General features: G+C 42.8%; 1 protein-coding gene across 2 annotated transcripts in view; it reads left to right on the top strand.

Moving 5' to 3' along the window:
* The first annotated feature begins 474 nt into the window (after positions 1-474).
* Positions 475-12,448, top strand: part of VSNL1 (visinin like 1) — an 86,252-nt gene continuing 74,278 nt past the window's right edge. Inside the window, exon 1 of one of the 2 annotated variants that reach the window (XM_066314766.1) lies at positions 475-602. The gene's annotated coding sequence lies outside the window, so the exon portion shown is untranslated. Of the gene's footprint in view, positions 603-1,224; positions 1,452-12,448 lie in introns of those variants that run through there. The other variant, XM_066314767.1, reaches the window with a different exon arrangement.

Here is a 12,448-nt window from a genome sequence, read left to right as displayed (position 1 = left end):
TGTTAAAAGACTGGATGTGCCACTCGGTGCCATGGTCTGGTTGACAAGGCGGTGTTTTGTCACAGGTTTGGACTCGATGATCTCAGAGGTCCTTTCCAACCTAACTGATTCTGGGATTCTGTGATCACCCCGCGCTGCCGGCGCTGTCCCCGCACGCAGGGCGCAGCACGGTTCCACGCGCGGAGCGAAGGAGCCAGGGGCGAAGCGCAGCCGCCGGGCAAGGCACTGGCGGCGCCGGGCACGGGGAGCCCGCCCGCCACAGGCCGAGAGTGACGCCGAGGCCGCCCGGCCGAGCCGACCCCCTCAGGGCTCTGCCCCTGCTCGCGCCCCCCGCCCACCCCGGGGCTTCCCCCGCTCCCGCGCGCGCCTCACGGCCCCGCGCGCATGCTCGGAGCGCGGGGCGGCGCGCGGGGCGGCGGTCCTGCAGTGCGGGGCGGCGGCGGGCGGCGCGCGGGGCGGAGCGGGGGCGCGCACAGGAGCTGCGGCGCGAGCGGCGGCGGGCGCGCACCGAGGCGGCGCCGCGTGTCCCTCCGGCCCCAGCACCGCGCGGGACCCCGGGCCCTGCGCCCTCCTCCGCACCGCGGACAGACCCCGCGCCCGCAGTAAGTGCGGAGAGGGACCGCGGGGGGAAAGGAGGGGGGGGATCCGGGCTCCGCACCCGGGAGGTGCGGGCGAGAACCGGCTGCCGGAGTGCCCTGCGCGGGGCTTTTACCCCCCGGGAAGGCGGCGGGATGGAGGCGCGGCGGGGCTGAGGCGGGGGCTGCGCGGCCTCGGCGCTGCTCAGCGGTCGCGGATCATCCTCACCGGGAAAGTTGGTGTGCGCGGTCGGTGTGCGGGAGTTGTTCCACTGGCGAGATGGAGGGAGATGGTACCCGCGGCGGTTTGCCGTTAACTCTTGAGTTAACGAATCTCCGCCGGTCAGGATGCCAACACCGGGAGCATCCAGAGGAAGAGCTGAGCTGTCGCGTAACAATTTGCGCTTGGAAACGCTTTGGTGAAAGAGAGAGTCTTTGGCGTTCGTGCTCGTTTGAAAAGGGACAGCGAAAAGGGCGTGATTTTTTCCTGGTAGGAAAAAAAAAAAAAAAAAAAAGACCGTGCGAAACCAAGCGCCAGAGCAGCCTTCGCAAGGTCATCACACCACGGGGGAAAGCAAAAGTGCTCCCGATCCATGCGATCGCTCTATCACTTTTCATACTGCCTATAAGGAAAGCTTTTATTTTATCATTTATTTAGCAGACGAGCTGTTTGCAGGTGGTAGCGGGGTAGGTGCGGGGCGGAGGTGCCGCGCTCCTGCTATTTACTAGGGCATAAATCGGAGTGAAGATGGAGGTGGGAGGAGATAATAAAAGCTGTTTTGCGATCCTGGGCATCTCCCACACGAAGGCGTGAGAAGGAGGAGGGAAAGGAGACGGCAGGAGAGAGAATTTCGTTTCCAAAGATCAAAACAAAAGGTGGAGCAGGTTGAGACAGATCGTGAGAAGCCGGGGCGGAAAGCGAGGGAGGCGATTTCCGCGCTGACCCGAGCGGAGCGGGGTGCGGGGGCTCTGCGGGGGCCGCGATGTGCGCGGCTGCGGAGGAAGGGAGGGAGCGCGGGCGGGGTCTGCCCGACCGGCGCAACTTTGCGCGCCAGGATGGCTTGGAAATAAGCCGCTCGCACCCGGAGAGACGTGCTGTTTGTGTGGGGCTAGGGGAGGAACGCCTGCCGGTATCCCGAGGGCTTCCTCGCACTCCTCTTCCCCGCCGGGAAGAACCGGGTTCTGGCCGCGGGCTGCGGGGGGAGCGCGGTGCTCAGAGCTGCGGCGAGGACGCTTCCCCGGCGCCCGCGGTGCCGCGCCGGGACACGGGGGCTCAGCGGAGCGCTGCGGGCTTCCCGGCGGCGGCTGCCAGAAGGGACGCCAGCACTGCCGCCCTCCCGCACAGCTCGGTCCTCGGGCGCCGCGAGCCTCTCGGTCCCCGCCGCTCGTTGCCCTGTGCGGGCTGCCCGTGCCGCCGGCTCCCCCGGTGCGAGGCTTTTCCCGCCAGCCCGGGGGTGTCCCCACCCCCCGGAGTCCCCCGCTCTCCCCACTGCCCCCACAAGGGAACGCCTCCCTCCTCCCGCCGCAGCCAGGCGGTCCCCTTCCTGCCTGAAGCCACTTGCGAGCTTCCCCCCACCCCGACTTGGCATCCGTCCCCCATGGTGTGAGCTTTTCCCAGCACCTCCCTGACTTGCCCCAGCCCGGGCTGGCGGCTCCGGCCACCGGCCTGCGGAGAAACCGTCGGGGATTGGGAGGGAAAGGGGGGTTTGATCTTGGTCAACTGCAGAGCCTCCGCTTCCCGGGCCCTGGAGGAGCCTGTTCACGGGCTTTTCGGAGGTGGGACGGGGCTCTCCGCCTTCCCCGGGCGAAAAGCAGCCGGAGCCGGAGCTGCCGCCGCCGCGCGGGTACCGCGCTCGCTCCCGAATCCCGCAGGAGCCGGAGCAGTGCAGCGAGGCGGGGAGGGGATTCACCTGCACCGCCAGCCTTTTGGGCTGACAAGCAAAGGTGCAGATAACAGGGTGATGAAAGCAGCTGCCCTTTTCATTAAAACTGAAGGGCGATTACTTGGGCATTAAAGCCATAGCCAATTATCAAAAGGCCAAATAGATGAATAAATTCCGTGTTCTTGGACAGAAGATGTTAATGTAACAGATGGGTGTGAGGGATACAGCTAGTTCTCCCAATAATTCTGCTGGCTATATATTTTTAGCGATTTTTTGTTATTAGTGTGCCTGTGGATAGGCATTCTCTTTATATATTGGAAAGTTCAGATCTCAGAGGTATCACTATCTCTTTAGGAAGAATAAAAGGATGGACATATTTTATAACCAGAATATGATATGCAACAGATTAATCACAGAGAAAAATAAATGCATGTAGAAGCTCAGTCTTTGTAGAATACATAATCACTGTCCGTTTCAGAATGTGTACTTCCTAGTAGTTGTCTCTGTGACACATTTTCAGTCATTAGTTTTCTAATGACTACTACCCTATTATCTGACAGAATGCCCTTCCTTTTTAAAGAACATAGTTCATTTAAGATCATCAGTTTGCTTGAAAGATCTTCTAGTACAGTGTTCAAGCGGCACAATCCATTTCAGTTTTGTGGACTGTGATCAATTCTAATTAAAACTTTAATTACGTTTTTCTTCATTCAAACAAAGCATGAAGCAATGTGGGCTAATGTTGCTGTCAAGAAAAAGTAAGGAAGCGTTCTTCATCTTGGATATGTGTTATCCCTGCCTTTTAATTAAGGACTGAATCCTTAATCTCGTTATTTATCCACAAACTTTTATGACATTGGGCTGCAATATTTAACCAGTTTTCTAGGTTGCCCTGTCTTCTTACCTGATTCAAAACTATACCTTAACACCACTGATTTTTTCAACGTGCTTCTCATTCTGGAACATCCAGCTACAGCCAGCAGATCCGTTGTGTCGTCAAGCGGCATCTACTCCGGAGTATCACAGCGTTATGTAACTCCCAACACAGAGCAAATGCCAGAGATGTCTCCGCTGCTGTCGGTCCCGTTGTGCCTTGTGTGCCTTCCCCTGCTGCAATGTACCAGCAGAGTCACAGCTCATACACCCCACGGCACCAGCCAGAAGGGAAACTCTGCTCTGGCCAGAATGATGAGGCCGAGTCTAACCGGGATGTGATGGGGTAGGGCAGGGCAGAGGAAATCAGGCTGGCCGTGCAGGATGGAAGCGGTGCAGTGCCGCTGGCTTTGGTGCTGTTTGGAAAAGGCACCACGTGTGCCAGGGTGCGACATCCTGCTGACTGCAGCGTGTCTGGGGGCGTCCTGACGTGCCTTCCAGCAGGGTCCTGCTCAAGAGGTGCAGTACCCTTGTGCTGCTATAGGCCTCTTGACTTTTCTTTCTGTCTATACACTCAGTATAGCTGCAGAAAGGATCTAAACCTAATGGATACAGATTCCCTTAACAAACACATGAACGTGGTGAACTTTGTTTTGGGTGATTCTGTAATTGTTTACATTTCAAGCTGTTGTCCTGGTTCTGTTTTTCAGCTTTGGAATTGTAATGTTATGTCTGTCTGCACAATGGATTCCTAAGCTTTTTTTGTATTGTATCTGTGCCTCATGTTCCCATTTTAGGTATTCAGTTCTGTAAACCTTTGCAGATTCCCATAGATTTCCAGAATTTTATGTCACTTGGCCAAAAAATGCTGGCTCATCCTCTAATTGTGAATCAAACGGCAATGTACACTAATTGAAGATAAAATTAGAAAATTTAAAGTATGGTAGACAGATTTGGTTTTGAAGTCCTAGGAACTGAAACACACAGCACTTACCCTGAGCAGCTGGGTTCTTTGTCTGTGATGTTAAACATTGTCAGCACTGCTCCTCATCCTTTTGTTTTGTGATAGGTATTGTTTTAGCAGTGTGCATTGGGGCTAAGTCCATTTGTCATTTGAGTGGTCTGTAAAGAAGCTTGTTTCCAGGTGGGTTTGATTGCCCACAGATTCTTTGCCTTCTTTAATGTTGTCTTACATTAACAGAGAAAAACACTCTGTGATCTTCCTGCATTATTTCTAATGAGCCTAGACCATTTAATCTGTCCCCATTTTCTTTTGGGTCACTATTACCTGCATTTGCACACCTTTTACCATTCTCTACATCCTTGGGCTTTTTCTTTCTTCCTCCAGAGTGTAATTTTGTTCCTTCTTTTTGTGTGTGCTCATTGCATCTCGGAATTGCTTTCCACCTTACCGGTTATCTTCTTTGCTGTTTATGTCTTTATTGGGAAAGACCATGGTTTACCTCACAGCTTCTCTCCATGGCATCCCTGAAAGTTCTCAGTGGTACAGGAACACCTCACCAACAGGGAAGGCTGTGAGCATTTGCTGTGCTGGAAGATGTAAGGATCCAGATGGGCTCCCATCACAGGGCGGCGCTTTCTTACCTCAGCTCCCACTACTTGTCTTTATTCATAGAGAAACAATCTTGCCTTTTGAATTTTATACTGAGAGTAATAGCTATAAACCTTTTCAAAGAAAATTAAGCAAATGATAAAAAGTGTATTTGTTCATGGAGTACAAAATCTCAGAGTAGTGCTACAAATTTTTATTGCTTTTATAGTTAAAAAGTGCTAAGAATATATATGTATATTTTCTTTTTTTAACTATGTGGATGTTATCCACAGGGTCTCTGCTTTCAAGAGCTTTTCCACATTTGGATGTGAATGTGACTGAAAGGACAATAATACACTTGTAGGAAATTAAGGCAGATTATAAGAGATGGCCTTGTAGATGAAAGTTGAAAAAAGTTAGTAATTTCAAGGAGACAGTTGAAGGAGAAAAAGATAAAAGCTACTTGATAGTCAAATTCACTGATTTGTTTATAAAAATATCAAGCTGTTTTTCTTTGTGATTATGCCCCTGAGGAAAGTAAGGAACATAACATGTTCAGTAAAATAACTTGTAAAACCACAGCTAATTGAAATAAATTGTGCTCCTTGGGAGTGAAACAACAACTGGATCTTTTTTTGAACTAAGCATGATGTGTTCTAAAATTATGATATCAAGGACAAAGGAATACACATTACAGATATTACTGAAGATTTTCTCCCTGAAATAAACCCCATGAAGTCATATATATAATCCCAGACTGTAAAAATCAGTGGAATGAATATCAGAATAGCTTTCTCAATTTCACTGTTCTGAAAAACCAGGAATTTGCTACATTCTTGAGTTTGTCAACAACCTACAAGCTTTAAAGTAATAGAAAAGAAAATTTGAGATTGCCAACTTTTAAGATAATTAAGATAAAATAATGTTTTATTAGGAATATAAAGAATTTTAAAATCACTTTATCATCACAAAGCCATTCGAGGAAGATTATCTACACAATCTGTATTAAAAAAGTCTGAATTGATGTACAGGAAAAAAGATACAATGGCGATTCCTATAACTTTTACACTAATATAAATATGAGATACTAAACTTTCTGGTTAAAATGACCTTTAATCACTTTTAGCGTAAAGCAGGTTTAATTTTAAATAATTGATGATTTCAGAGAATCATCATTGTTTGTATGCAGCACTATTAAATATCAGAAAAAAAATTTACTTATTTCTTGTTCACTAACTTAGACTTTCTTAACGTTCATTTATGAAAATATCTAAAAACTGAGATCTGTAATGATAAGACAAGTGGTGTTAAATTTTTTTTGCGCTGTCAAGGAATTTTCATACAGTAGTTAGGCATAAAAAATAGTGTAGTTTTGTTTTAACAGCTAATGAGTTGAATCAGCCAATATAATATCAATCAATGAAATTACTTTGGTTGCTCAAACTTGGTACAAGTTCATATATATGCTCAAAACCAAAACAAGTTGTGACAGTAACTTACAGAATTTTTAGGCTAATAAATACAAGGCTCTGAAACTTTTGATGAAAATAACGTTTATTAGTTTTAACTTCTAGCTAAATAGAAAGTTGTATGTTAGAGATGAAAGCTCTGAGATTCATAAATGCTTACACCTACAAGGGAGATTAATGAACATTTTAACCATGTGTAGTAGAGGCCATAACATTCGACTCAGTGATGCTTTTACTCTCCTTTTACGTACAAATTTGGGGGAGCGAAAAAGATCAGTCTTGATCTAAAGACCATGGAGAGTAGAAAATGTATCTCTGTTATCTCTAAGCTTTTTTTGGTAATTAATTATCCTTAGTGTTAAAACGTGTTTGTTCTGGACTTAATTATGAATTCTTGAAAAATCAATCCCCAAAGTGGTTGAAAAAAAACCCTCTTAAATAGATCAGCTGTTGAGCCTGGTGTGTATAGAGTACCTATGACTTGATTTTAATATCTGAAAATAATTTCAAAAAGGTAATATGTTACCAATTTTTTTTAAAAGGAAAGTTAAGTGTTCCACTTTATAGAAAACATTTTTACTCAAAAGTAGATATTAAGCCATTCACGGTAAGATGGAATCAAAAAGCAGTGAGGAGACATGAATATTGTCCTTTTTGCAGACTGCATTTGAGAATATATGTGGTTTAATTAGACTTTATTCAGAATGGAGTAGTCTAAAATTAGAAACTGTTGTTTATAAAAGCTCTTACAATACAGCATATTTCTCTGTACTCTTATCTGCTATATTTAGAAATACAAAGTAACTAGAGACTTAGAGAATGAAATCTGAGATAGTAGTTAGAATAAAATGCTTTTGTTTTTTAGTAGAAGTTGGTATATGTAGAAGAAAACGTTAAGATTTTCTAAAGTTGGTGAAAGTGAACATTTAAAAAAGTTTTAATACTGAAAATAAAATCAGCTTATGTAATGGATAGTGCTGCAAAAAGTTATATGTGCAGGTGTTGTAAACATCCAACTCCTATCCAGTCAGTTTCATTACAGTCAGTGTTCTTTCATTACACCAGAATATACTTTTTTTTTTAGCACTCATTTTTGCTTTAAAATATGCATTTTTTAAAACCATACAAATGAGTACCAACATTTGTGAATGTTCTTGAAATTCGTGTTTTGAACAGCATAAAAGGCATTCAGTTTGGAATATTGATAGCCTGAAAAGTGGTTTTAGTTTGATGCATGAAACATCTGATGATAGTGATGATTTTTGCAAACCAGGCTGATTTGTACAAAAGGACTTCATCTTCAAATGTCATCAAATGTCTAACAAAGTTTGAGCTTTTTTTTTTTTTTTTTTTTTTTTTTTTTTTGTTGTTGTTGTTGTTGTTGTTGTTGTTGTTGTTGTTGTTGTTTTTTCTCCCTATTTTTTAATACGACTTGGACATGTCACATCAACCACATTGCAAGGTTGAACAATGCTCAACAAAACCCTCCAGTTGACTTGGAATCTGGTTCCTGTCATCTATGTGGAATGAGAAAATTTAGAAGAATAGTACGAAATCAGTATGTTACATGTTTAACCTTGTTAAAACTTTATATCCTTTTGCATCCTTAAATGAAGAGAGTCAAGTAATCACAAACTCTTTTTTCCATATGCATAAATATTCTTGCCTCCTTCTGTCAGTGAAATCCAGTGAAATACACCACTGTTATTGAAATGCCAAAGTGCTTAACAGAAGTAACTTCTAGGACTCCATTTTCCTCCTCAGATATGCTAAGAAGACCACAAAGTAGCCTTGATCATTCTTCATAAATAGGTTTTGTTTGCAAGAGTTTTCCCCTACGCTAGGTGAGTTCTTAGCTATTTAGTTCAATGGCTATTGTTTATTAATTTTAATTCCTGTTTGGTAAAATAGGGTGGTTGGAAGGGGTTGTGATTTTTTTACATTTTTCTCAAGTGTCTGCCACAAAGAGGTGCTACTGGAACACAGATCAGTAAGTAACACTTGTTTCTACATGGTTTGAGACGTGAACATTGCTTAATCAGGCTACCCACTCTGTTAAATGGGAGTGTAATCCTGAAGTGTCAACAGGTACTAACTGCCTCATGTCTTATCTCATCCTCAGCTTTCACTGATCCCTTTTTTCCTCCCTCTCTGGCTCTGCTTCCTGTGTTTGATTCTGCTCCGAAGGTCTCCTGTTGCCCAAGAGCCTCTCTCCCTGATGATACTGGCTGTGCATGTTTAACCATGGTGGATACCTCCTTCATCTTGCATTTTAGCAGTGGTTTTGTGTTTGTTTTTTAAACAGTGAGTTTTATAAAACGAGGATCTGGCCTTTGCCTATGTACTAGAAAGTGCAGCTGTATGTACAGTGCTATAAGGGTAAATACTTTTATTAAAATTCTAACAACATGCAAGATGCATACTGTACCTACAACCTGTGCAGAAAGATAGTGTGCCTACAGGGCTTTAATGGAGTGGCTTTGAGCCAATCCATGCCTGGTGGCAGCCCTTGGGTTTGCCTCCTGCAGAGATAATTAGGATACATTCATAGACGTTCTGCTTCCCCCCCATGGGGCTGTTCACAGTGGCTAAGCCAGAGTGTGGAAAGCTGGCTGAGACACACGCGTCCAGCTCTAGTGTAGATACACCCTAGAATATCTACAAACAGCTGGGTTTGTGTCTAGATACCTCTAGATGTGTACAAGGTATTTGGTATTTTCAAAGAGAAGTGTGCAAGAAGTCAGAGTACAATGTAAACAGATGTTGAATACAGCTGTATTCTTTCTGTGTGTCTGTCTGCTTTTTCTGTTGAATTGCTCTCTTCAGTTCCTTAACTCTGTATCATAGTGCAAAACCAAAGATGTTGTAAATCTGCAGAGTAGAAACACAGCCTATGTTTTTCTTTTTTTTTTTTCCTGGGATGTGGAATTTTGGGGTAGGAAGATTCAATATAGGAGACTTAAAACGTTAAAATAATTTAACATAACATTCTCTGTGGCTTTTATTCCTGCATAGTGCTATAAATAGTTTTATTATATCTACCTGTCATCTAATGCCATAATGTCTATGTTGTCAATTTGCTTAACAAAACCTATCAGTGCAAGTCCTTCAGTTACAAAGCAGTTTGCTTTCTTTAGATGAGAATGGGCTAGAGAACTGTTGGCTAGTTGCTTCTGTTGTTTGTGAGGAGATACATTATTTTAGATTATTACCTTCTTTAAATCTTTGTGATCAACTGTAGATAATTTTCATAATGTGCAACTATAAATAAATGAAAACAATGTACCAAGGTTCTGAATTGCTGCATGACAAATCCATGGTATATATTAAAATATAAGAGTAATTTTTATTTCAATATCACACTGTCCTATCATTACTATGTATTGGTCTTTTAATGTTGGTGAATTAAAGCTAGTCAATTAAAAAAATCATTGCAACTTCATGTGCTTCAAATATATGAAAAATAACTGTCTGACTATGACTTGAGTTTTAGTGGGTGTCTTGCATTGTACAGTCGGCTGAGGAGGAGTCAGAGATCTTTTTTAAATTGCGCTTTCTTTCCGTATAAATTGCAAGGTCTTGCAGTATGTGACTCATTTCAGCTGCTAGCATCTCCCTGTTGCCAACAGAAGTGTATTAGTGAAGACCAATAACAATATATCAATGTCAGCTCATCTCCAGATAAAAGAAAGGGTTCATGAAATGTTCAAGGTTGTTCTGGTGTTATGTGTAACAGAGATAGCTGGGGATTGTAATTCTTGTATTGCCCAGTAAACCCAACCATTTACTGTTGACAGTATTGATATATTCAGAAGATCTTCAACATCTGAAGCTGTGTGAGACAACTAACACATTCCCTTATTTTTCCAACTCTGCATTTTGTCACTCTAACTTATGAGATTCTCGATTCTACGAAGACATACACAGTAGCTTGCAGCCATTTCAGTCTTGTACTTCTGTTTTCCTTTGAAAATACCTTCAAGAAGTTTGCAGAAATTAGCATTTTTGGTTTGTTCTGAATGAAAACAGTTAGTGGTGTCACTCTGGGCACTTAACTAATGAGGTGCTCTTGCATAAACATTGAGTCTGGAAGAAAGAAACAAACTAAAAAGATACCAAATTCATACAAGTTACAAAAGAAAAGAAAGTCATCAGCTGACAACTGTGCTGTGCTGCTTTGCCATGTTGTAAAAATTCAAATTATAGTAAAAATGAGTTAGATGTGGTTGTACAGTAAAAAGAAATGTGTGCCATCAGTGGGCAGTGGCATTAGCAACAGTATTGACAAATACTGACATCAGGAAATCTTTAGGAACACATGGAAAGATGGCTTGATGGCCATTGTTAGAAATTACCATGGAGCTAAATGTGAAATGGAGATTTCTGGATTAATTCCTTCCTGAAGTAACTGGACCAAAGTAAAAAAAAAAAAAAAAAAACAAAAAACAAAAAACCAAATCAGTGCAACTGATTTACATCAAAGTTAAAAAAAAAAAAAAAAAAATCAGTGCAACTCCCATAAAAATGTAAGGACTCATTCTCTGAGCTGATCTGTCTGATCCCTACTGAAAAAATTGAATCAAGGAATGGATTTAAATAGTGCAAAGTACGTGCTGAACCACCAAAACACGTCTTTGAGTGACTAGGTTTAAATACATGGGGAAATCTGTTGCTTTGAACACATAGAGTTGACTAGAAATGTAGGTGTAAGTGTTCGGCAAGCTCTTAGCCTAAAGATGAGGCTCGGGGAAAAGGAGAAGGTGTGATCATGAATCATGTCAGAGATGTAGGCAGGATCAGATCTGTGAGGATTTCAGTGCTAGGGAGATTCATTTTAAATCAATCAAAAAGGAAAGGGGGTAACGAGGAAAAGGAGTAGGATAACATTTGAAGATAGAAGAAGGCAAAGGTGTCTAGGAAACACAGAGGAGTGGAGTCTGTCACAAAAGGGGTGATTAATATGAAAAGTACTAACAGATGCACCACTTCTTGTCATTTTTTTAGGTATTGTGAGAAAACTTCACAGGTAAAACTTGAATTTGCAGGAAACATTGAATTTAATGATAAATTCATCAGATTCTTGCCACTTTTCTGAACTGCTTCTTCCAGTGTAATGACAGGCAAGCTGTATCAGAACTGTACTAGGGCAGAAGCACCTGAGTTAGGTGCTCAGAGGAAGCCTCTACTGAACTGCCAATGAGTTGTGATAAGTTTCCTTATACTGTGTCAGATGGGTGATAGATGGAGCTGTTGGAAAAAAGGAAGGAAAATTGAGATGGTTTTAAATCACATACAAGTCCTAAAAATGACCACAGAAACACCCCCAATGCGGGCTCTCTCTGGCAGTGGGCTCTGTGTGGGTGCAGGGGAATTTGCTCATCCAAAGGCATTTGGGACGTGAAACTAAGTGGGGAGAAGGATTGAAAAATAAAATGTGAAGTATTTGCATAAGACTTTATATGTTCTCTATCATATGATTCATTGATCTTATGACTGAACAGCTGCTCTTAAAAATTCTGCTTTTCTGAAGTAAAAACCTGTTTGGAGAGTTGATTTTGAAGAATTTATGTGTCAAGTTGCTCATTGTTTTGCATTTGTATTTATGTGCCATGTAATTTTTCACCGCTGATGTCAGTTTTGAATGGGATGTGGCAACTACAATATTAGCAAATTTATAAAATTTAACATGATTTCATTCACTTAGAATTACGTGATGATGATGCAGAAAGCAGAAACATACCTGGTCCAAGAGCTTTTAGAGAACTGATGACAAAGCAGAGGATGGAATCCCAAACCCTTATTCTCAGAGAACTGTAGACCCTGTTTTACACATGTGCTTGACCAGTGTTATAACTGAAGTTCCTGTCACGGGAGAAGCTCAGTTAGCACTGATAAATTTAAAGAGGTGTGCAAAACCTCAAACATTTTCTAGCTGTTACAAGTCAAGGTGGAAAAACTTTTGGCAACTTGTGTAACTTTTTCACCTCTAAGTATTTCAGTGCTATACATCAGTAAAGGCCAATCTCTGCCTCAAAAGAGTTGTTCACACAGTTCTGATATCATTGCCATATCGAGATTGTCTTCAGTCAGAGACAA

Source organism: Sylvia atricapilla, chromosome 3 (genome assembly GCF_009819655.1).
Source record: "Sylvia atricapilla isolate bSylAtr1 chromosome 3, bSylAtr1.pri, whole genome shotgun sequence".
NCBI classification, from domain to species: Eukaryota; Metazoa; Chordata; class Aves; order Passeriformes; family Sylviidae; genus Sylvia; species Sylvia atricapilla.
Note: the sequence above shows the minus strand (reverse complement) of the source record. Positions and strands in the feature narration are given on the sequence as shown.